Here is a 24,978-nt window from a genome sequence, read left to right on the forward strand (position 1 = left end):
AGTCCTCTGCCGCACACTGGCAGATGTCAGATTCAACACGGGTGGGTGTACGATGGTCGTCCTTGAGAATTAGCGGGCGGAGTGAAGTTTGCTGCTTGACGGACGGTCCCGCGACGACAGCCTGCCGGGCTCTTTTACGGTTAGCCGTGCTGGAGAAAACCAGACAGGGCGAGAACAGGCGCTTTTCCGATCCTTAACGGTTAACTGGTGTCGGATAGAGACCCAGTGATCGGGGCTTTCTTAGCCGGTTCGACCGTCCGAAATCATACAATTTACTCAAGAACTTTATATGCTACTATCGAACTGTACTCGTAGCCACCTTTTTACTTCCACGGTCAGAACCCAAGAGAGCTGTAATTCGAGATCTCTCCTATCACCAACCATTCATTCCACTTTTCGACTGTCCCAGTTCTTGTACCATTTCCGCCTTCGTATTTGCACCGCGACAACTCAGTTCCCTAAGCCCTACTCCTACCAATCAGGAGAACTGACCCAACAGGGTTGTATTTGTATATACATATTTATTTTTATAGCAACGATGTACTTAAAAATTTACTCCTATCCATCTATCGTTATCTATCATTATTTTACCCAAAACCAGATATTTTGCAATTTTATTGGTAACAACGGTTACAATCCGCCCATGGTCGGTGAAAAAAAAAGGGTTCTTGTACATAAGAGACCTTTTTTTTAACATTAAATATCTTTACAATACAGCTGCAGAACCCACTCACCTTAACAGTAATTATATAATATGACGGCTCATCAAAAAAGAGAAGAAAACAGAAGACTTCTTCCAGACACGCACCTCGAACATCACCACTGACCTTCTATAGGTTTAATATAATCAATTCACAGATTGGCAGAAAAATAAGCTTTCTAAACCCTGCTCACAAGAAATACTGAAAATTCAGGATGGAAACTCCTTCCATTTTTTTCTCTTCTTCATTTTCTACACTTCCCAAAACCTCAACGCACGGAACGCATACGACCGCGATTTTACTTTCACTAATGTACTCCCGCAGTATGCCGAATCATAACTAAAAAGTCTACGCTACAATCTTCTCTATAATCGGCTAGTCTCGATTCTCGACCATCTTACCAAGGCTACGCGATCAGTTCTACACTGACTCAAAAATGCCTTAGTGTGTTACGATCACTAGTGAGACTGCTCGAATTTTGAAAGCTAGTTGTCGACCGTATAATTTCCCTACACTTCGGGTTTCGGAGATCGTTTTATTCGAGGGATTTTATTCAAGGACAATGTCACGGATACTGGTTGAAACGTCTTTCAATCTCAGTATTCGTAGAACGCTCACTTATTTTGCCACGGCAGGTCTATACTCGCTATTAATAAGCTCGAAAAGTCTAACGTAAAATGCAATCGTGAGTGCATAGGTATTTGTTGTTAGTCTGGAACACCTCTAAGCAAACCCAAGCTTAAACACTCCGCGGTAAGTGTATAAAATGGGCTAGGACGAGAGGATCATAGTCGACGGTAAGTACTAAACACCTATTGTTTTTGCCTTGAGGTCATGAGTTCTTTGTTTCACAAGCGCTTTCGCTACAGAGACTGGGAACGACAATCCCGATGACTACCCTTGAATAAACTTCTTTTGTAAATTATTTTCAGATTATTTATGCCGGTTTCAATAAATTGGCTGGCCAAACTCCAATATTTCGACCGGTGGAATCTGCCAATTCATACGATGACGTACCGTGCCTAGCTAATACGATACAAGGTAAATATTGTGCACCCAATTTGGCATTGTAGTATTCATTCGAACTTGATTGTTTAGTGTTCCGTTTATAAACATGCGAACCCACTTCAAATGGTTTTGCTGCCTTACGATGGCGCAAGTTATAGTTGTGGGAAGATAAGTTGTGTGCTTTAGTGAGATTCTTGGTGACAATTTCGAAAATTTTTGAGGTTTTTTCTCTAATTCGGGCAATGCGGGATTCTAACGTTGGTTCATCGTCATCGTTGAACAACTCGTGATCGGTTCCTTTTAAAACCACTTCTTCGCCTCGAGTTACGAAGAATGGACTAAATCCTGTCGATGTATGTACTGTAGAGTTGATAACCAACTCGATCTCGGACAGACGGGTGTCCCATGATCGCTGGTCATGCCTAGCGTATGAGCGTATTGCGGTGTTAATTGACCGATTTAGACGCTCCACTGGGTTTGCTTGGGAGTGATATCTGGACGTTAGCCAGTGTTTCACACCAAATTGATCCAATAATGAATTGAACTCCTTCGATATGAAGGTGCTTGCATTATCAGTGAGGAGGATTGAAGGTATAGAATTTCGATAAAACCACTGATCCCGCAAAACGGTTATAAGGGTCGTGACTGATATGCTTGGAAAAGCATGCAATTGCGTCCACTTGCTAAAAAGATCCATGATCACGAGAATGTACTGTTTTCCTGACCGTGTCCGGGGCAAAGGGCCGATATAATCGATTGCTATAATCTGCCATGGACGGTTGGACACTCGCATGTCTCCCATCAATGGAACGGTGGGTGTATGAGCAGGCTTTATTTCCTTACATACAGAGCATTTTTGCACATATGCTCGAACGTCACGGATCATTTTTGGCCAATAGTAATGTTGGCGAATTTTAGCAAGTGTTTTGTCAATACCTATATGCAGGCAATCATCATGTGAGGCAGTTAGAATTGACCTTCTAACCTCTGGAGCGGGTATTATTTTCCAATCATATCTGGCATCGGAAATATCATTCGAAAAAACTAACTTCATTAGCTGATCGTTCTGAATACGAAAATCAGGATAGTTTTCAGGACATTCCACAACTTTTCGCTTAAGATTATTAAACCAGTCTGATTCCGGTTTCACTGTTATTACGGCCACGCTCCGGGAAAGAGCGTCTGGCACAACGTTTTCTTTTCCCCGTCGGTGCTGAATGGTTAGGTCGTACTGTTGGAGCGTCAGACTCCAGCGACTCAATCTAGATGACGTTTTCCACTTCGTCCGCATTATAAAGGTTAGTGCCGACGAATCGGTCACTAACGTGAAATGGCTTCCTTCGATAAATCCACGAAAGTGTTCAATCGACAAGAGGGCCGCCAACCCCTCTTTTTCGGTGGCATGATAATTACGTTCAGTGGTAGTCAATTTTTTTGAGAAGTACTCAAATGGGAGCCGTTATGAGCCTTTCTTTGATATTTTGGAAAGCCTCTTCAGCAGCCGTGGTCCATTTCAGAAGTTTTGTTGTGGTTTTCAAAAGTTCTGAAAGGGGGGCAATAATGCGGCTAAAATCGGATATGAATCGTCGGTAGTAGTTGGCCATGCCAATGAATCGGCGTAACTTTGTTATGTTTGTTGGGCGTTCATATTCTACGATTGGTCTGATCTTTTCAGGGTTCGTTTGCAAACCTCGATAAGACAGAATGTATCCTAAAAAGGGAATTTCTGAGCGGCAAAAATGAGATTTTTCTAATTTGATTGAAAGGTTTGCTTCCCGCAAACGCCTCGCCACTTCCTTGAGTAATTGGATGTGTTCTTCAAACGTCTCTGTGACTATGACGATATCGTCTAAGTACACAAAGACGTTTGGTTCCAGAGCGCTCTGTCCTAATACCCGGTTCATTAGTCTGGCCAAGGTGGCCGGGCTATTGACAAGGCCAAAAGGCAGGCGAGTGAACTGGTACATTCCCTTGCCTTGTACACTGAATGCACAGTATTTGCGTGAGGTGCGAGACAGTGGAATCTGAAGAAAAGCTTCTGTGAGGTCGATAGTACTGAGATACCGAGCTCGTGGTAATCGACCCAATATGCGTCCAGGATGAGGAAGAGGGTAACCATCGCGACTCGTGCGCTCATTAAGCTTACGAGCATCGAGACATAAACGTATTGCGCCGGTGGGTTTTCGAATCGGTACGATATTAAGAGACCAATCTGAATTGGATTCTTCAATTATGCCTCTTGTTAATAACCAATCAACCTCCGCAAACAGTCCTTCCTGGATCTTTGGTGCAATGGGATATGGATATTGTCGAACAGGTTTCTCCGATAGGTGTTGGTGTTTGAGAATGATTTCATGTTCAATCAACGGTGTGGTCTCTAACTTATCCGGACTCGCTACTTTGAAATCTGATTTTACCTCTTCTAATTTTCTTTTCTCAATTTCAGACAAAATCATCGGGCTATCTGGCCGCTCGATTATGGAAGGTTCAGAAGTGGATAATAGGTATGTGGAAATCGAAGGACGGATTCCAAACGCATGCCAAAAATCTATTCCGCATATGCAATTATGGGTTAGCTCGGGGACGACCAAGGTGGGTATGACTCTCACACGTCCCTCGAATGAAAATGGAACTAAAACTTCTCCCGCAATGGCCAGGGGGCTCCCACTGGCCGTCACCAGTTGAATGGACTGAGTCAGCTTCGTCAGATTTACATTTCGAAGGCGATTAAAGGTTGTCGCATTAAACATAGTGCGGTGACTTCCACTGTCCAGTAGACCGAAGATTGTTAAATCAAATAAACCTAATTGGATATGAGGACGGTCGTCCATGCCATCAGGTGAGGTTAAAGTGATTTTATTAACTTGTGTTGGAAGGCCTTCATCCACTTCATTACTCCTTAACCAGTAATGGTTACCTAAATCTAGCAGCAGGTTTTGGAAAGAGTTTAAAATATGCGTTTGTGGAGAACCCGACGACTTTAGGGCTCTCGTCGGATGTTTTTTTTACAGTAAGGGCAATATTTCGATTCGACCCCTGGGAACGCGCATGCGGTGCAATACAGTCTTTTCGGGAAAGGACACTCTATGCCCTTATGATCCTCTAAACAATTGAAACACTGATTATTGCTGGGAGGGCGGTAATTGCTTACTAGTTTGGAGAAGGCCTCGGGTTTGTTAGTATTATTTTTGAAAGGTTCATTAGGTCTGCTCTTGGAAGTTCCCGGGGTCGGCTCCATTTGTATCAAATTTCGTGGTCGGTCTTCGATTTTCGATTTAGAGTTTCCAACATTATCCTTCTGTTTCGGGTTGAGGTTCAATTGACTCTTGTTATGAAAAATGCGAGAGTATTGTTCATTGTTATTTTTGTTACTGTAGTTCGCAGCAATCGTACATGACTCTTTTTTTGGAATGCCAAATACTTTGGAAAATGCCGACGAATCAGCGGCATCTAGATCGTGACCTAAAGACACCAACTTCGACAGTGAGGTGACTTCTTTACCCACCAGTAATTTCCTATAATCATACCTCAGGTTCATTTTCAGAACCTCGAGCTTGTCCGTGTCAGCCATGGGCTGGGACATGCTTCTAAATAATTTCTCCATCTGGAGGTAATATTGTTGGAATGTCTCATTTCGTTGTTGTCGGTTTTGGTATATTTTAACTCGCAAAACAGCATCTAAGTCGGGATGACGAAATGCCGATCGGAATTGGTCCACAAGGTCTTTCCAGTTAACTAAGCGATGTTGGCTTCTCATAGCAGTATACCAATTCAAGGCTGGACCATCGAAAAGATGAATGGCTGAATCAAACAGGTCAGCTTCGGAAACATGTTCCGAGATGGCTAACTGAATCACATTATCCAAAAACTCATTCATTCCTAGTCCTTGGTCGTCTGCTTTATATTTTTGAATTTTCCATTGTGAAACGGGTGTTACTTTGCGACCGGGAAACTCTAAACGGAGTGGGTCAGCGGGTGGTAAGTTTATCGGTCGAAAATTGTATGGATCGAATGGAGGAGACCTGGTGTTTGGAACGTTAGTACATGAAACGGGTGGGTTTAGTGACGGATGAGATAAAAACTGATTTCTTTCTGCCCACGAGCAATATTGCTCTGATGGCTTATGGAACGTATCATACCACGACCAACGTGGTTTGGGGGTTTGAGAAGTTATTGGAGGAAATTCATTCTCATTGAAAACATTCTTCGACGGAAAATAGAAAGGTTTTGTAGTAAATATTTCACTATTTGACCTGGGTATCTGTGGAGGAAAGGGTATGCTTTTACTCACTGCGGTAGTAACTACATCGGTTGACATGGGGTAAGACCACGATATGCTTTCGCTTACGTCTGCGTTGGGGGTTTTCGTGGGGTTCGTATATTGAATACCCGATACGGAAACTGGCAGTTCAGGAATAATATCGGAAATCTCCATGTCCTTCAAAAGCGATGATGAAGGGCGGGGCTGAGATCGCAAATCTTCCCTCACGCTTTTTAATTGATTTGTTAAGTCTTGGAATAACCCTCCGATTTCCTTCATGGCGGAAGTGAAATCCTCTTTAGTGATAAAATTTTGTTTTGACCGTTTACGTATTGCCCCCATGCAAAGAGGAAATGATCTACTTCTCACATCATCAGCGGACATCAGTGACTCGTCGCTGCTAGAAAGTAAATCATCCTCAGAACATAAATTAGGTTTAACCCAGAAATATTCTGAGAACAGTTGTAAGACTTTTTTGTATTCTTCGTTACATTGTCCTTGCACATGTTCGCTGCTGTGGTTTTTAATTAAAACGATTCGGTTACCTAAATGGAGCAATCGTGCTTTGCAATAATTGCGATTTTTTACTTTAGAGGATAGGATACGAAGTATTTCGTTAGATATTTTTTTGCAAATATCAAGATCGGCTTCAGGATCTTGCTCATAGTGAACAATGAACTCACGACCTGCTCTCTCTTCTTTTAGGATTTGGCTTAATCGACGACGACGTTTGCACCGAGAGTCATCATCGACGATAACGATATCGCGCAGAAGCAGCTCATAGTCCAGCTCATCCGGCGTTAGATGATCAACGCGCATGGTTCTGTATAACGATAACAAATCGGGATCGGAGAATCGCGGCATTGTGAAATCAAATTTTTAATTGCGTTAGTAGACTCGAATAAACACTTAATGCGACTGGTGTAAACGCTGAATGACTCACAATCCGAAATTCCAGTATTTCAGTGATTTTCAAATATACTTCTAATTTAATTAGAGACAGAAGGCCTAAAATCGTAACGATATGCGTGTCTTCGATAATTCCTCTGTTCCTCGCGTGTTTTTAATTGTCACGACCGCGGAATCGGTAATTAGGGGTTCCGCAGCTATATTTTAGTTTAATGCTCTTGTTTTTTTTTTTTCACCAACCAATCGGAAACGAACAGCAATCTATCGTCTTTTGTGAAAAATGAAATTTTGCAGCGAAAACTCCCCCACAACTGAAAAGTGAAAATATTCAGAGAATATTTTTACTTCTCCTAGGAAACGTTAAGTAATTTTAGTTGGGCGCCAAATGTTACCTTCTTGGGACGCGGCTGCTCTTAGCCCCCGAGGATGAAATTAACCTGTTCTTGAGGAGAACGAGTTCTAAGCCCCAACGTCTAGTATACACGTTCCGGGGTGGGCACACATGGCCTCTTTTTTTGCTCCTCGAGTCCCAGGGTCGTATTAGCGTTGTTTGGGAGAGCTTTCGGATCTGGGTTCAGGCAAAGATGATAATGTGCAGTTAACAATAATATAATTACCCACGTGATTTGCCTAACTCTAGACTGCTCCTATCGTATAGTTAAACGGTGTGGTTAGGGCGGTACCGGTAGCGATATTCCTTGCACACATGTAACGTGGTGGCTCGATAGATGATCGACGAATTCTGATGGCTCCGGGCGATGACGAAACCTTGTGGCTAGGTAGTCCTCTGCCGCACACTGGCAGATGTCAGATTCAACACGGGTGGGTGTACGATGGTCGTCCTTGAGAATTAGCGGGCGGAGTGAAGTTTGCTGCTTGACGGACGGACCCGCGACGACAGCCTGCCGGGCTCTTTTACGGTTAGCCGTGCTGGAGAAAACCAGACAGGGCGAGAACAGGCGCTTTTCCGATCCTTAACGGTTAACTGGTGTCGGATAGAGACCCAGTGATCGGGGCTTTCTTAGCCGGTTCGACCGTCCGAAATCACACAATTTACTCAAGAACTTTATATGCTACTATCGAACTGTACTCGTAGCCACCTTTTTACTTCCACGGTCAGAACCCAAGAGAGCTGTAATTCGAGATCTCTCCTATCACCAACCATTCAGTTCCCTAAGCCCTACTCCTACCAATCAGGAGAACTGACCCAACAGGGTTGTATTTGTATATACATATTTATTTTTATAGCAACGATGTACTTAAAAATTTACTCCTATCCATCTATCGTTATCTATCATTATTTTACCCAAAACCAGATATTTTGCAATTTTATTGGTAACAACGGTTACAGTGGTTAGACCGTGTTCGGCAGAGATTCTGAAGTGCTGGTCCTTTTAAATGCAAGGATTAGCGAAGTTTCGATTTTTGATTTAGGTCCTCGAGCCATTGCCGAAGTACGTGTGTGAATAGCATATTGCTCCTCGTCGTCAGCTCCTTGCTCGCCGACTGCATAGCTGAATTGTGTAATTCCTTGTCCAAATGATTACCGCCGAACGAGGACTTCCGATGCAAAATAACACCGTGGTGTGTCAGCCACAGTTTGGCGTATTTTTTATTTTCGTGGTTGGCAACTTTTGTTGCTTACATATCTGATGTAATCTGCAGCGTTCATTACATGAGCGGAGCTATTATAAATGGTTCCTTTAATTTCATCCTCTTGCATGAGCGCCCGTAAGCGAACGGATCTTGCTCTGCGAGGAAGTACGCCGAGATTATTCACGTGGCGCAACGCCAATTCATACCAAATCTCTTCTTCTGTCAGGCTTGATGGATCCATGATCCTTAAGGTCTATGATTAGCCAACTAAATAAAAGCAATTGAGTTGCAAAATCAGCAACCTAATGCAATACTCTTGGATCGTGCCAAAAATCTATTTTCTTTAAAATCCAAAAACAAACACTAAACGAACTATTAAATATGCATAAACCACAGATTAAAATGGTTCGTTTTGTTGGGCGCCATTATTACTCCAGGCTTGCTCAAACAAATCAAAATGAAGTCGGTGTGTCATTTCATGCGTTTATATTCAATCACAAGCCATCATCATAACCTCACTCAACTGTACTTTCCTCCTCCTTTCCCTACATTCCTACCTTCTCGCTCAAAACTGGCCTGCTCTTCGCACTCTTTCTCTATTTTTCCATCCTCTACAAATCATAACCTCACAATACCTTCCTTCCTCCACCGTCTCTAAATTCTTCACTTTCCTCAGCGTTATCTCATAATATTTACAATAGTGATTTTCTACTCACGGTACCGGAGACTTGTGAACTTAGCCTATGAATCATCTCAATTACGTCGCCATTTTGCCAACGGCGAACACACAATGGCTGCTCTCTTCCGGCGATCTATCAGCTGCAGCTCAAAGACGTCGCTCGTTCCGTCAGCATTCACTCGCCGGTATCCAACGCCGCGAGTTTCGCACTGAGTCCGGCCACGGTACTTTTCTCGATCCGTATGCGCTTTGTCCACCGTCACAGTGCTCGAATCAAACGAGAGGGTCAGTCCACCAAACTGGAAGTACGAGAATCGTTGTCTGTCTGCGCGCCGCTTGGGTCGATGATAGCACGCCTGCCGACGCAATGAATTGAGCCGTCGCCGGAGAAATACGAGGCGAACCAAAAACAACAAAACCCTGAAATAATGGCTACGTTGAATCTTTGCGTGACCACCCTCTTTGGTGAGTTATTACCCTTTCGGGGTGTCCGTTAATATGCTTGGTGCCCGCCGATTCGCGAACAAGTTTCCTATCACACCGCTTTTGGGGTTTTGCTTTTTCCTGGCGCTAGATTTGCTTTAACAGCTTCGCAGTCGTTCTGCTACCCAGTTCGTTAGCTGGTTTTCCTCTTGCTAGTCGTTGTGGACGGATCTTCGAGCTGTAATCGACGATTGCAATAGTTTTGGATGGTTTGAGTGAACCAGCACATACCTGTTTACGGCCACGTTTTCAGACGATGTAGAATGGCCGATAGCGGCGAATTGTTTCGTATCACTGCGGAGTGAATTTGACGTCCGCCTCCGATGACTGATTGAGCCGACTGTGTATGTTCTTTGCTTTTCCCTTTCTGTGCTGTTTGACGTTTGTGCGGAAGCTAGTGTTCGCATGTTTCACATGGTGCGTTTGCCGAGGAAGCAGTTCGTAAACAAGCAGTGATGCCAGAGTTGCTGGCCTGTGTGTTATTGTCTTGTTCAATTTGTGTTGTTGGCTGACGAATAAGATTTGACTTTCGATGGAGGGAATCGGTGGTGCTATTACCCGCTAAATACTATTACTATTTGTTGTTTATTTTGTTTTTTATAGTGCTAACTATTGAATATGCTAAATGAACTGAGCACAAACGCAACAGTAGCCTTTCTTAACGTACTCCTGAATCTTTTCCTTATTCCATTCAGAAAATTCTGGATCTTTTCGCATCTTTGCTTCGGTGTATTCTAGTCTTTTTAATGCTGCTTTAAAGCTTTCTGTTTTTGGCATAATAGTCCTTGTTTGCTTCCGAAGCAGTCCGATCTCATATTGATAACCATTATATTTCATTGTTTGCTGGATAATTTGGTTGGCCAACTTGTCTTCGGTACTTATGTGATTGTGATGAGTGACTTTGGCACCGAATTCTTCGGTTGAAAAATATTTCTGTATTTCCTCACGGAGAGCATCTTGTTCCTCAATAACGCATGAATATGTGTCCTGTTGATGTCTAGAGTTTGTCCTGCCGTATATTACCCAGCCGATGGGTGTCTTGGCCGCGACTGGTCCGATTTCATTTATACGTGGTTTCGTTGCCGTTAGCAGTCGTGGATGATCAAGTCCAATTAATAACGTTGGTTCGGCATTGACATACCCTTGTATCGGAATATTTTTGAGGTGTGTGTATTTTTCTTTAATTTCATTATACTCGAGTGTTTGGCGTGGTAGTGATAATTTACTTACTGTACGTACACTCTCCATTTGATACCGATTTTTGTTTGTACCGGATATTTTGAAACAAACACTTCGACTTTGGTTGTCCTCATGTATTGAGTCATTGGTCCATTTAATACTCAAGGGATATTGGTCCTTCTAGACCTAACTCATTAGCAACCTTATCCAGAATGAGACTGTTCGAAGATCCATGATCCAGGAAAGCGAATGTATCTAACTGTTTGCCTTGTGCGTGAATAGTTACAGGAAGGATTTGGTAATACACCTTGTTTTTCCTGACGGTATGTATATTCGTGCGTGTGGTTTCTTTATCTTGTTTATTGGAAGTATCTGGTGAGGTAGATGCTGCACTTGTTTCCTCAACGTCCTTCTTTTCAATGGTTTTCTTGGGATCTTTGGAGTTATTAAACGATTCATTTTTAGTTTTAATGTTGGTGTCATTTTTCTGGGAGGTTGTGCTCTCGTCGCTATTTCTTGTACGTAAATGGAGGAATGTATGATGGCGTGCCATACATCCTTGTGTTCTACAGTTTGGCTTAGTCTCACAATTTTTGGATGAGTGTCCTAGTCGTAGACAATTGAAACATATGCGTTTCTCAAGAGCTAATGCGCGTCTCTTTTCTGTATTCATGTTTCTGAATTCCTGACATGATGTTAGCCAATGTTGTTGATTACAACAGAGGCATTTTACTGGAGGTTTGCTTTTACCTTCAGTATGTAGATTTATACTTGATTTTTCATTTTTTGGATATTCCTTTTCTGATTGACAAACCCTTTGTGCGACAAGGAGTGTCGCTCTCTTTTGTTGTGGTTTAAGGAATTCGTGTACATCCTTCAGCGTTAGTTTTTGTCTTGGCTGCCCGTTCGCAGGAGTCATGGCTTCGATTTCCTTGTCCGCCCATTGCTCTCTTAGGTTGAGCGGCAGACGACATATGATTTCTGCTATTTGTAATGGATTAGCAAGATAATCTTCACACTGTATTATCGACATATTTGAAACTAAATTGCCGAGTGTGACTACAAAGTCTACCATTGTTTGAGGGTTTTCCATACGTGGTTCCGTAATTTTGTCAGATCCTTCCACAGTTCGTTGAATATCGCTAGTGGCTGTCCATATGTACTGTCCAATGTTTCGATAACTTGTTTCTCGTTTCCCAGGTCCATTAACAATGCATTAATGTGTACTTTAACAGATTTATCGAGACTCGCCATAAATCTATTGATGTTATCCATATTACTGAATTGTCCTTCTCGTTTACTTTGTTCATAGAGTCGTTTAAAATTTGGCCAATCCTTATAATTACCGTTAAATTGTGGAAGCTGCGTTGCTGTTTGTCTTCTTAGTAGATTTGTAATTTTATCTGGTAGTTTTATTGTGGAAGCCGTGGAAGTGCTAACAATTTCGGGATCATTCTTAATTTGATGAATTTTGTTTGCCATTTCAAGCATGGCTTTTTGGAAAGCCTCGTCACGTATCTTTTGGCTTTCCAGCTGCGCCTCAAATTGACGCCGTAGCAGTTCAATCGTATCAACTGGGCTGCGTTCTTTGGACTTACTTCTCGTGGTTGTCCGTTTATATTCTTCCAGCTCCTTTTTCAGAAGCTGGATTTCCTTTATTTCTTCCTTACACCTTGGACAGTGCCAAGCTTCCTTTGCCGTTGGCTTTTTTCTAGTTTGGCGCATGCCATGTGGAACCAATTCCAACATTTCGTGCATTCCACCATCCATTCGTCCGCACTGTCTTTGTCCTGGCACAGGCGGCAGTTCCCGTTGGGATTGTTCACGTATGATGTGGAGGCCATATTTACGATGCTTCCTTCTGGTACGAATTGCGTGATATATCACCTGGTTTGTGATATTGTACTGACAGACGTCAAACACTCACTCACTTGTGTATTAGCTATGAATACACACTTTTCGTTACAACACGTTTATTTGTCCGCTATGAGCTACGGACACGCTTGAACTTTTATTTCGTTCCTTTTAACGTCGCGAAACTTTGAGGATAAATTCTCTCTGGAGCCACCATATATCGCCCACCTGTTGGGTGATCTTACGACGTTCGACCAAGGTTCTAGTTAGAGATGTCCTGCAGTACAAGCCACCTCTAAGTCTAGATTGAATTCTATAGTTTGTAGCACCTGCGTAACAAATACTACACGCTATAGACTTTGGAATGGGGCCCTTCGTCCAAGGGATGCAAGGTGGAAACCAACGAAGAGCTCCGGTGTTTCGGAAACGAATGTTTGCTGAATGAGGTTTGGATTTTGACTGTGTCTTTATTGATAATTTTTGGGTTTTTATACCAAATTTCTTAAAGCCAATTATTTACAAATATATATAAGCACATTGAATATTTGAATGATTCCTTATGTTCCTACGTTGCGCCGCTTATGTTATTGAATATATATCAATATATCGCGGTGCGACAATGGCATCGGCATCGAGAATGTTGACTTAGCATAATTTGTCTGTTTTTCGATGTGACCGACCGGACTCAACGCCGAGTGCAGTTGATGTAATTTGATTCTTCCTCGTGGTGTGCAGTAAGTACTAGTTGTATGAATTATTGCGGTCAAAGTTTCTTTAATCATGAATGAACGAGTGTTACGGCAATAACAGCTGATTTTTGTTTTGGATTTAAGGTTTGCGTCGGCGACAGCTTCGTTCATCCAAACCCTGACAATCAGTGATGTTTGCTGGATAGAAATTTGAAATGCAACTCTACGAGAGGTGCAAATATAGGAATCAAAGGAAATAAAATAGCAGATCTTTTCGTCAAAGTACTTTCAATCGATTCAATTATTTGAAAAGACAGCAGGCTGACATTTCACCAGAGTGATACACGCATGAGTGGTACCAAAAACACTTAACTAAAAAAGTTAAAAAAAAATTTGAAGTACAACCTGTAATTAACGACAAGCCGTGGTTTATAAACCAGAATCTATCTGGATCTGATGTCAGAACTAAAAACAAACTAATGACAGGACATGATTTCTCCAGGTTCTGGTTGGCAAAGATGAAAGTTCGATCGCTGAGGGCATCGGCTGTCCGTTCCCGGCTAGCTCTGACAGGTGTCTGGGTGATCTTGTTGGACTAAAGTTTTCTGGTAGTGTTAGGCAAATTTATCCGAGAGATGCCGTCGAGTTTGGTTAAAGTTACTCTGGGGCTCGCAGATAAATTTGTTTGCCAGTTGCTACTTGGGTTGTAATTTTGAAATCTGGTGATGATCTTGTTGGGTGGAAGGTTTTGTGTTGATTGTTCTTCTATCCGATGTCTGGTAGGGGGCATCATCGTGGTATTGTATAGGAATCTCCAATAGGTGCTTTTGTGATTCTGTTTGCAACCAAGTGGCGTGCCTGGCATCAATGATGACATTTCACCAGAGTGATACACGCTGGTGTAAGATTCTTGTCTACACTGGGGAAGCGAACATCACACAAAACAGGAAAGCGCACTTCTTCTCAGTGTCGAATAGACAGAATTTGAATGTGTGCTTGTAGTTAAAGCACCTGGCGCGAGTGAAACACATTTCGCATGAATCGTTCTCGCCTAAATACACCCAAGTGACCACTGATGCGTACTAGTGAGCGAACACTTCTGTGATTTAATTTTTAAATTTATAAAAGGTGGCCTTGATATAACAATCTTTTTCACAGCAAGGAAAAAACTAAGCGATAAATTGCGCTTTTGCTGAATATGCGTGCCCTACGCTTCTCTTATGCGAACCGTACACCAGAGGCCTCACCGGCGTGCACACTTCGGAGAAAATATCTTCGTCCACCTCAGAGAAATTCAGAGCTCTGCTCTAGCAATTTGATGTGATCCAGCGCTAGAGTTGAAAGAAAATAAACACTCGCTCTCATGATGCGTGCACACTTTATATAACAGTGGTGTATATGTGTGAAATAGAAGAGCTCTCGTTGATGTTGTCAGTGCGAGGGGAGAAATTGTACTAGCTCTTCGTCACACAGAGAACATGGACATCTCTGCCTGGTACACTGCTGATGCTTGACTATTTCGGTTACAGGATTTATTTTCCGTTTTCGATCGGGTGTTCAGGGTTTGCTGACTTGTTGTGAATGTGTGAAGATGTTTGGATTCGTGGTTTACGCACCCCTGGGTATTACGGGCGTCAAGAGAGCGAGTGAGAAGTGAACACAAGCGAAGAGAGAAAAACCTCAGAATAATATGGCAAACAAGTATAGTCAAGCTCGAACAGAATAATATTGTTGTAAACGCCGCGTCTTTTTAATTGACAAAACTGTTCCTGCTATCACTTCCTGGAAACGTTAAAGCGGTACTGACAATCCACGACGGCACGTTGTTTAAATCAGCTGAAATGGTAGATAAGATGGTAGAGACCACTTCCACGCATGTAGCAGCTGTTGCTCTGCAGCCGGCCTCACAGACAGGCGACATCAACGGTCAGATCGTGTAACAATCGGGAATCAGAACTGATTGGCTCGAATGGCACGTTCCCCTTGTTGTAAGGAGATTTGTGCCTTGCCGCAAGATCTGTATTATCATTTTCCTGAAGGGAGAGGAAAGACTGAAAGGAAGGAGCAGGGTAATTTAGGAGAAAATGACGACACAATACATGTAAACAGAAGTTAATTCTGCACCCCTAGGGGAGCTGAACATTCTATTAGACTGCACAAAGAAAAACATATAACCAGAAGTAAATTCTGCACCCATAGGATGCTGAACAATCTGTTTTAGCCTTTACAGGTGTAGACTCAATGGTCTTGATTATTCCTGCCGAATAGTTCGAACATAAATCTTCTGAAAACCGTAGTTCAGTTTTAATTTCTGTTTGTTAAGAAGACTTAGAGAGCCATCGTCAATACTGCAACTGCCGGAGTCACTCTCAAAACCTTCCATCTCACCGTCTGAACTACTGGGTTTTGCAGATATATTCGCTTCAGAACATCATTCTCCGTCAATTTTTCCTCGGGATCCCATGGAATAAATAAAGAAATCCTGTTCTGATGCAGACAGTAAGGTTCTATCACGAACCTATTTTCGTCCGCCTGTTCGTTTATCATTTCGAGCCTCTGTCTGAGCCAGGTCGAGCTGTCCTCGTTATCCGGATGGAACCAGACAACCCCGAACCTGAGTCCACACCCATTGAAGCTCGGAATGAAAGACGTAGGAGGCGTAGTAAAGAGGAAATTATTTAAAATTCTCATCAGATTGTCCTTCAGATCCGTTGTAAACAATCCATTTAACATACGAACCTGAAAACGCTCTGTTGAACTGGGTTCATTTTCCTCGGAATGAGGTTTTGTACGCCTAGATGGCTTCTTATGGACTCTTTTGTTTTGATTCCGTTCGAAACTTTTGCCTTTTGTCTTCTTCGCATTCGGATTTCCATCCGGAATGGCTGGAGACTTAGGCATACGTTTTCCTGAAGGATTTCCAGAACTAGCATCGCCAGGTGCCGTTATCCGATCACTCCGAGAGTCAGACTCGCTGTTTTCGGGTTTCCGACTGGCAGGGGATGTAGCGCCGGAATTTCCAAAGGCCAGGACTGATTTCGTTCCATCTTGAATTAAAAAGAATATACGGAATGGGAATTTTTAGAAAAATAGCTTGGATTACCAACTACTCGCTATGGCGGTTCAAAGTAAAAGATTGGGATAAGTCGCTGATATAATCTTTAATAGTATTAAATTTCACTACTAATATTCATTTGGAAGCAACTAGTTTTGCTAGTAAAATCGTGTAATGAGAGAAATGGGAAGATTTCTCATCAATAGGCTACGGCTTTATTTCAAACCTGTATGTTAGCAGTCAACACTAGATGATACTAGTATTGATAGTATTGTGTGAGGAAGAATGGTACTACACAATAACAACCAGCAGACAAATGATACCGAACTTGCGCACATAACACATGGATCAATAAGTCCCGAGACTAAAGCAGAGATGGCGCTCGTAGTAAACCAGTAACCACGTCTTTCTAGGGTACTAACCTTTGATTGAAACGGGTCAAAATTTTAAGTCGATCCGACCGGAAACAGCTGAGTTATCGAGGTTGGAGTAAAGTCGTTTTGTAGTTTGTTTAAAAAATGGAAAAACCCGAGTTTCGTGTTTTGATAAAACATTGTTTTTAATGGGTAAAAACGCCGTGCAAGCCAAACAATGGATTGAAAAATGTTATCCGGACTCTTGTCCATCAAAAGCAACGATTTGTCGGTGGTTCGCCGAGTTTAAACGTGTTCGTACCGACACAAATGACGCGGAACGCTCGGGTAGACCTGTGGAAGCCGTTACACCGAAAAATGTGAGTGAAGTGACAAAAATTATAATGAAAGATCGTAAAGTGAAGCTCCGTGAGATTGCTGAGATGACACAGATATCATATGGAAGTGCATTTACTATCCTTCATGAAAAATTGAGCATGAAAAAGGTTTTTTCCAAGTGGGTGTAGCGATTGCTTTCGATGGAACAAAATGCACCCTGCCACAAGTCGATGAAAACAATGGCGAAATTGAACGAATTGGGCTTTGATCTGCTTCCCCACCTCCATACTCGCCAGATTTAGCCACCAGTGACTACTGGCCCTTTGCTGATCTTAAAAAATGCTCCAGGGAAAAAGATTTGGCTCAAATGAGGAGGTCATCGCTGAAACTGAAGCTTATTTTGAAGCGAAAGATAAATTTTTTTATAAACATGGTATTGAAAAATTGGAAAAACGTTGGAACCATTGTATCACCCTAAAAGGTGATTATGTTGATGAATAAAAAAAACTTTGCAAAAAAATGTTGTTTCCATTGTTAGTCTCGGGACTTATTAATCCATGTGTTATGTCTCAAAACTTTTGCTTTGTGATGTACCATCAACGCAGAAGATATAATTATATATAAGAAACAGCAAATCCTGGTGACGAGATAAGCCACACAGATGCTCTATGCATATCAACTGATATTGTAATCACACCACAATAGTCGAACGGACTTATCCAGTGTGAAATAAAGGAAATAAGAAAAAAAAATTGCCGTGTGTTCACATGTAATACACGGATAAGGTAACTTACCATCGTGTTGGAGATTTATATCAAACCTGTATACTGGCAGTGTGCGATAGATGCTGCCGGTGAGTGACTGATAACACATGTGTCCCGCACAGACACCAGCTGGTAGAGCAATGTGCACTTGTAGTGAATATTTTTAATCACACTATCAACTAAAACATAGAGACGGCGGCCATTAGATGGCCGGTTTTCGGTATTCTTATCACAACGATATCACAACGCACTGTTTTCATCTGATAAACCGACTTTTCGGAGGGTGTTAGCGGTTTCGCGTCCACTACCCAAACACAAACACTAACACCCTAACACGTTTCCTGGAAACGTTAAAGCGATACTGACAATCCACGACGGCACGTTGTCTAAATCAGCTGAAATGGTAGATAAGATGGTATAGACCACTTTCACGCATGTAGAGCTGGGTAGAATTCATTATCAGATAAGTAAGCAAAATTTGTACAAAAACTCAAGAAAATTGAATAAAATCAAGCATTCCTTAGAAGAGTGTCCTCGTATTCACTAGTCCGAATCCCTTCCTGGCAATCTGATGATAGTTCTACAGTTTTGAGGGTTTCTAACGATCGTTGTAATAATCAATTGATTTGCGCACGGAGTTCAGAAATTATTCATCCTCGTTGATCCTCTCGCTCAGATAGTTCTAGAACGAGTTGTACCAAGCTTCTGTTCCATACTCACTCCTTAGTGGAGTCTGTACGAAGGCAGCGGGTTTGATCGTTCGAAGAAGTATTTTTCCATTTGCTTCAAAGTTTAAATAGTTCCGACTAAACTCAACAGCGTCGTTTGCTTCGCACGACCGAGTTCAAGATTGGGATATTTTTTTTCGTTTGGTGTCCTCCAAAGAGGAACAACTCTACGGTTTATTTCTTAGAGAGAAGGAGTAAAAGTAATGTTCGTTCTCATCGTCATAAGAGTGAGCAAAACAAAATAAAATTTAAGGAAAGGTTAGGGTCTAAGTTATGAAAAAATCATCATTTTTGCGAACTTTTTTCAAAATTATCGTTCAACAAAATAAATTCAAATATTTTGCATGATAGAAAGCATCATTCGAGCAAATTTTGTAATAATTGGTAATATAAAAAAATAAATGATTTTTCAAAAGTGTCAGACACTGCCCGCCCCTTAAGGGGGGTAGGGTCTGAACGATGAAAAAAATCATCAAATTTGAAAAAAAATGGTTCAGTAGTTTTTGAATGACGATGGACACGGGTGTAACATTTTCAAAAAATCATTTTTTTTTCTTTTATAATTTACTATAATGAAACATTTCCAGAATGTTTTGTTAAATTTTTAAGTCAATCGAAGCAGAAATCTTGGGCCTGTGCGCCGAGCTCTTACTTCTTCGCAGAATGAGATAGCCATAGATTAAGTTCCATAACTTCCAGAGTCTCGTTCCAATAGGCTTGAAAATTTCAACGAAAATACTTGAATATTTTACTATAAGAAAATATAAAGAAAATAAATTATTTTTCAAAAGTGTTACACCCTACCCGCCCCTTAAGATTCAAGTGTTTTAACCAACCAGAGAGTTAAATCTCATTGGTTTACTTCTTAGATAAATGAGTAAATGTAAATGGCGTGCTCATCGCTATAAGAGTCATAATTACGTTACCCTTTCAAAAACATCTAGTCTGTCATCTAGACCAGTGGCGTCTCGTGACAAAATTGACTAGTTGTGAACTGCTCATGTGGTATGATAGCAGATGTAACAGTTCGTTGTAAGTGAAAAGTGAAGATTGAGAAATGGAGATTCGCTTGTGTTTTTCAATACAACAAGATAACGATATACTTTCGGATGTGATTTTTCTAAAAACAAACTAATCTCAAAACTGAGCTGAGTAATTCTTTTTCCTCTTGAATCTGTGCAGTAACTCATGTGCACGGAAAAGACACTAACACAGCGACAACAGATACTTGAAATTTTATGTGTGATGTAAATGAGATGCGTGTAAATACATACAATTTCGGTGCGATCCAACCTGCTTTCATCGAATAAATAAATATTCCAAAAAAATTGAATTTGGATGGATTTGGGGACGCAGTTCATTCCTTCAATTCGACCGGTTGTGCAGTGGACGAGGTGCACATGAGGACGAGACGCCACTGATCTAGACTGTTTATTTTTTCATTTATCAACAGAGTTGCCATCCATACAGAATTTTATGTAATGTACTGATTTGTACACGTACATACCGATTTTATATAGGATGCAGATTCAATACATATTGCCAAAACTAAATACAGAATTGTACTTCTCACGATACTTACTTGCTTCTGGCCCGCCGCCACTTAATTTCGGTTGAAAATTATCAACACAATCAAAAATAGCCTAGATGATTACAAGTTCATTACATATATGGCCCGATAATGAGTTTTTAAACATTTCGTTCGAAAATCTTACCAAAAGAATAAATATTAGATCACTTAGGGTTTTTTTCTCGAATCTCGGCAAAACTTTGCCGAAATTTGAACCACTCGGCTCGGTAATCATCTCGGCGAACATTAAAACAACTGAAATTCTCGGTATTTAGCTTTCGCTCAGATCTTTGGTTTCGAGAAGCCTATAAATTACCGAGATCTTCGTCGCTGTTGGAAACAAATTACCGAAATTATCGGTGTTCAAGCATGTGAGCTAATGCCGAAATTTTAGGCAATTAATTGAAATAAAATTTAAAATATAAAATAAACATTCTAGTTAAAACTCGTTATTATTGATTTATTTATTTCAAAATTATGCTGGCTGTTGAACTAATAGGCTAGGAAATGTAAAATAAGAAACAAATATGTCCCGTGAAGAAAATATGGCTAAACATGTACGCCGTAGAACGGATGCACTATCATGTTTTGCCTGTCCATATAACATAGAAAAGTTATGCAATCACTTGAAAAACCGACTAGTAAAAAGGCCAAGTGTCGCATACCATTCGACTCGGTTTGTCGAGCTGAGCAATGTCTGTGTGTGTGTGTGTCAAATAGTCTCACTAGGTTTTCTCGGAGATTGCTGAACCGATTTTGAAAAACTTAGATTCAAATGAAAGGCCTTATGTTCCCATACGGAATTCCGAAATTTCATCCAGATCCGACTTCCGGTCACGGAGTTATAGGGTAAAGTGTGTTAAATATTGTACACCGTCACTTAAACCGGCGAAACAGAAACTATAAAAAATTTCTAATCTGGTCTCAATACTACACAAATCGATAGCTATTATCAGTAGGCAAGTAAACAAACCGATTCTGGCTATCCTGGTTCCCAGTCTCCGGTTCCGGAAGCACCGGAAATAGTGTTCATATATTCCAAAATGGATCTCACTCACTTCTCAGCGATGATTTGACCGATTTCCACAAACTCAGATTCAAGTGAAAGGTCTCACGGTACCATACGGAATTCGGAATTAAACCTGCGAAACTGGCCTCAATACGGTCCCATACGGAATTCCTGAATTTCATCCGGATCCGACTTCCGGTTTCGGAGTTATAGGGTAAGTGTGTTGAATATTTTACACCGTCACTTAAACTGGAGAAACAAAAACCGTGAAAAAATTCTAAACTGGTCTCCGGTTCCGGAAGCTCCGGAAATAGTTCCAAAATGGATCTCACTCACTTCTCAGCGATGATTTAACCGATTTCAACAAATTTAGATTCAAATGGAAAGTCTCACGGTCCCATACGAAATTCCAGAATTTTATCCGGATCCGGAGTTATAGGGTAAAGTGAGTTAAATAGTATACACTGTCATTTAAACCACCAAAACTGGTCTCAAAACTACACAAATCGATAGTTATTATCAGTAGGCAACTAAAGAAACCAATTTCGGCTATCCTGGCTCCCAGTCTCCGGTTCCGGAAGCATAGGAAATAATGGTCATATATTCCAAAATGGATCTCACTCACTTTTCTCAGCGATGGTTTGACCCATTTTCACAAACTTAGATTCAAATGAAAGGTCTCACGATCCCATATGGAAATCCTGAATTTCATTCGGATCCAACTTCCGGTTCCGCAGTTATAGAGTAAATGTGTTGAATATTTTACACCGTCGCTCAAACTAATGAAACAAAAACCGTAAAAAAGTTTCTACACTGGTTTCAAAACTACGCAAATAAAAGGTCATATGGTCCTAACAGAAATTACTGCATATTTTCGGATACAACGGTTCTCGGGTTCCGATGCCGGAAGTGCATATAATAGTGAACCCACATGGTTTTTGTTAAGGATGATCTACACGAGCAAACCACTGTTTCATGCTGTATGTAAGACTGCTTAATACAAAAACCCCTTAGTTTCTTTCAAAAACCGAAGAGAAAATTTTTGAATAGAATACCACAATATTTTATACGAGAAAGGCATCATTACACCACTAGGTGGATTAAACAGGCTTTTGCCTTTCTCATATAGAAAGGCTATGCAATTGCTGTGAAAACCGACTTTACAATCGAGGCCCGGAGGGCCGAGTGTCATATACCATTCGACTCAGTTCGTTGAGATCTCAAAATGTCTGTCTGTGTGTGTGATGATTCAAATGAAAGGTCTTAAGGTCCCATACAAACGCCGGATCCAGATGAAATGGGACCAGTTTAGAGAATTTTTTACGTTTTTTGTTTCGCCGGTTTAAGTGACGGTGTACAATATTGAACACACTTTACCCTATAATTCCGGAACCGGAAGTCGGATCCGGATGAAATTCAGGAATTCCGTATGGGACCGGAAGACCTTTCATTTGAATCTAAGTTTGTGCAAATCGGTCAAACCATCGCTGAGAAAAGTGAGTGAGATCCATTTTGGTATATATGACCACTATTTCCGGTACTTCCGGAACCGGATACCGGGAACCAGGATAGCCAGACTCGGTTTGTTAAGTTGCCTACTGATAATGACTATCGATTTGTGTAGTTTTGAGACCAGTTTAGAAATTTTTTTACGTTTTTTATTTTGCCGGTTTAAGTGACGGTGTACAATATTGAAAATACTTTACCCTATAATTCCGGAACCGTAAGTCGGATCCGGATGAAATTCAGGAATTCCTTATGGGACCGGAAGACCTTTCATTTGAATCTAAGTTTGTGCAAATCGGTCAAACCATCGCTGAGAAAAGTGAGTGAGATCCATTTTGGTATATATGACCACTATTTCCGGTACTTCCGGAACCGGATACCGGGAACCAGGATAGCCGGAATCGGTTTGTTTAGTTGCCTACTGATAATGACTATCGATTTGTGTTGTTTTGAGACCAGTTTAGAAAATTGTTTACGTGTTTTGTTTCGCCGGTTTAAGTGACGGTGTACAATATTGAAAATACTTTACCCTATAATTCCGGAACCGGAAGTCGGATCCGGATGAAATTCAGGAATTCCATATGGGACCGGAAGACCTTTCATTTGAATCTAAGTTTGTGCAAATCGGTCAAACCATCGCTGAGAAAAGTGAGTGAGATCCATTTTGGTATATATGACCACTATTTCCGGTACTTCCGGAACCGGATACTGGGAACCAGGATAGCCGGAATCGGTTTGTTTAGTTGCCTACTGTTAATGACTATCGATTTGTGTAGTTTTGAGACCAGTTTAGAAAATTTTTTACGTGTTTTGTTTCGCCGGTTTAAGTGACGGTGTACAATATTGAACACACTTTACCCTATAATTCCGGAACCGGAGATCGGATCCAGATAAAATTCAGGAATTCCGTATGGGACCACGAGATCTTTCATTTGAATCCTAGTTTGTCAAAATCGGTTCAGCCATCTCTGAGAAAACTTAGTGAGATTATTTGACACATACACACACACAGACATTGCTCAGCTCGATGAACTGAGTCGAATGGTATATGACACTTGGCCCTCCGGGCCAATTTTCACTGGTCGGTTTTTCAAGTGATTGCATAACCTTTCTATATGAGAAAGGCAAAAAAGGAAAAAAAAGGTAACGCACGGTTCTCAGAGATGGCTGAACCGATGTTCACAAACTTAGATTCAAATGAAAGGTCTTGTCGCAAACTTGGTTGCGGTGAACCTCCTTGAGCTACGGATATATACAGTGTTGCATCCAGTATCCGTAAACAGAGAATATTCACTGACGGACACAAGCGTTCCAACAGGCATCGTTTCTCTTGCTAGCTCTCTCACTGAGAAGCTGCATGTACTGTCATTACTAATGTATGAGTTTCACTGAGGGAGATATTCCGTCAGTTCAGTCTAATGCTCACTTGGAGACGAATCAACATGACTGTAATCTTAGAATGACGGTCAATTTTTGAAATTTCCATCGTGATCATCAATTGCAAGGACAACGTTTTCTCGATTTGACTTAGTTCTTAGAAGGAAAATAAAAGTGCATTCGCAATGATGTGATGTCAGAAAATGATAATGAAGATCAAAGTATTATCATTTTCATTTTACTATAAAACTATAAACAGACCGTTTTAAAAACAAACAGAGAATGACCGATCTGCTCTCTCATTCGAAATATTTTACTCTCTGCGTGTTGCCACTCTCGCGTCACTGTTGTTCGTGTTCGCCGTACGCTACCCATTACATGAATTCGATCAACGTTGAATGACGATCATTTTGGTTCGTGACGGAACTACTTCGTATGATTTGACGTGTGGATGATGATCACGACTCAGTGCAACTCTGGATATATATACATTTGAATCATACATCTTGGTCTGAAATGTCAGCTGCATGAGTAGGCATATTTGATTGCTTATAAGATAAAAGAACGACAGTAAGATTAGTGGAAGACATAGTAGTTCAGTTGCTAAATCTTAACCTAAAGTGGAAGTGATCTTAAGAGCTTGGTAGAAGCTAGGTGAGGATTAAAATCTGATTATGAATAGTTTAAAATTCTTAATAACTAATTACATTAATTAGGCAAACAGCGTATTTCTTATTTAATAGTAGTTACGGATTGAATTTATAAAAGCTGCTAAAGGTAAAATCGAAACCTATATCTAAAAAACATGTGTGAATTTAACCTAAAACTATATTGTAGCCCTTCAGTGTACGATACTGCAACGATTTAGAAGTAAGAGCAAATAGAAAAACACTAAACGTAAGTAAATGTTCCTGAAAC

The 24,978-nt window shown here is 41.1% G+C and overlaps 1 pseudogene; it reads right to left on the bottom strand.

Annotated features, from left to right (window-relative positions):
* LOC131428972 (uncharacterized) overlaps positions 1 to 5,292 on the bottom strand; it is a 28,002-nt pseudogene extending 22,710 nt beyond the window's left edge.
* Between the last annotated feature and the right edge of the window lie 19,686 nt (positions 5,293 to 24,978).

The sequence above is a fragment of the Malaya genurostris genome, chromosome 2 (assembly GCF_030247185.1).
Source record: "Malaya genurostris strain Urasoe2022 chromosome 2, Malgen_1.1, whole genome shotgun sequence".
In the NCBI taxonomy this organism is placed as follows: domain Eukaryota; kingdom Metazoa; phylum Arthropoda; class Insecta; order Diptera; family Culicidae; genus Malaya; species Malaya genurostris.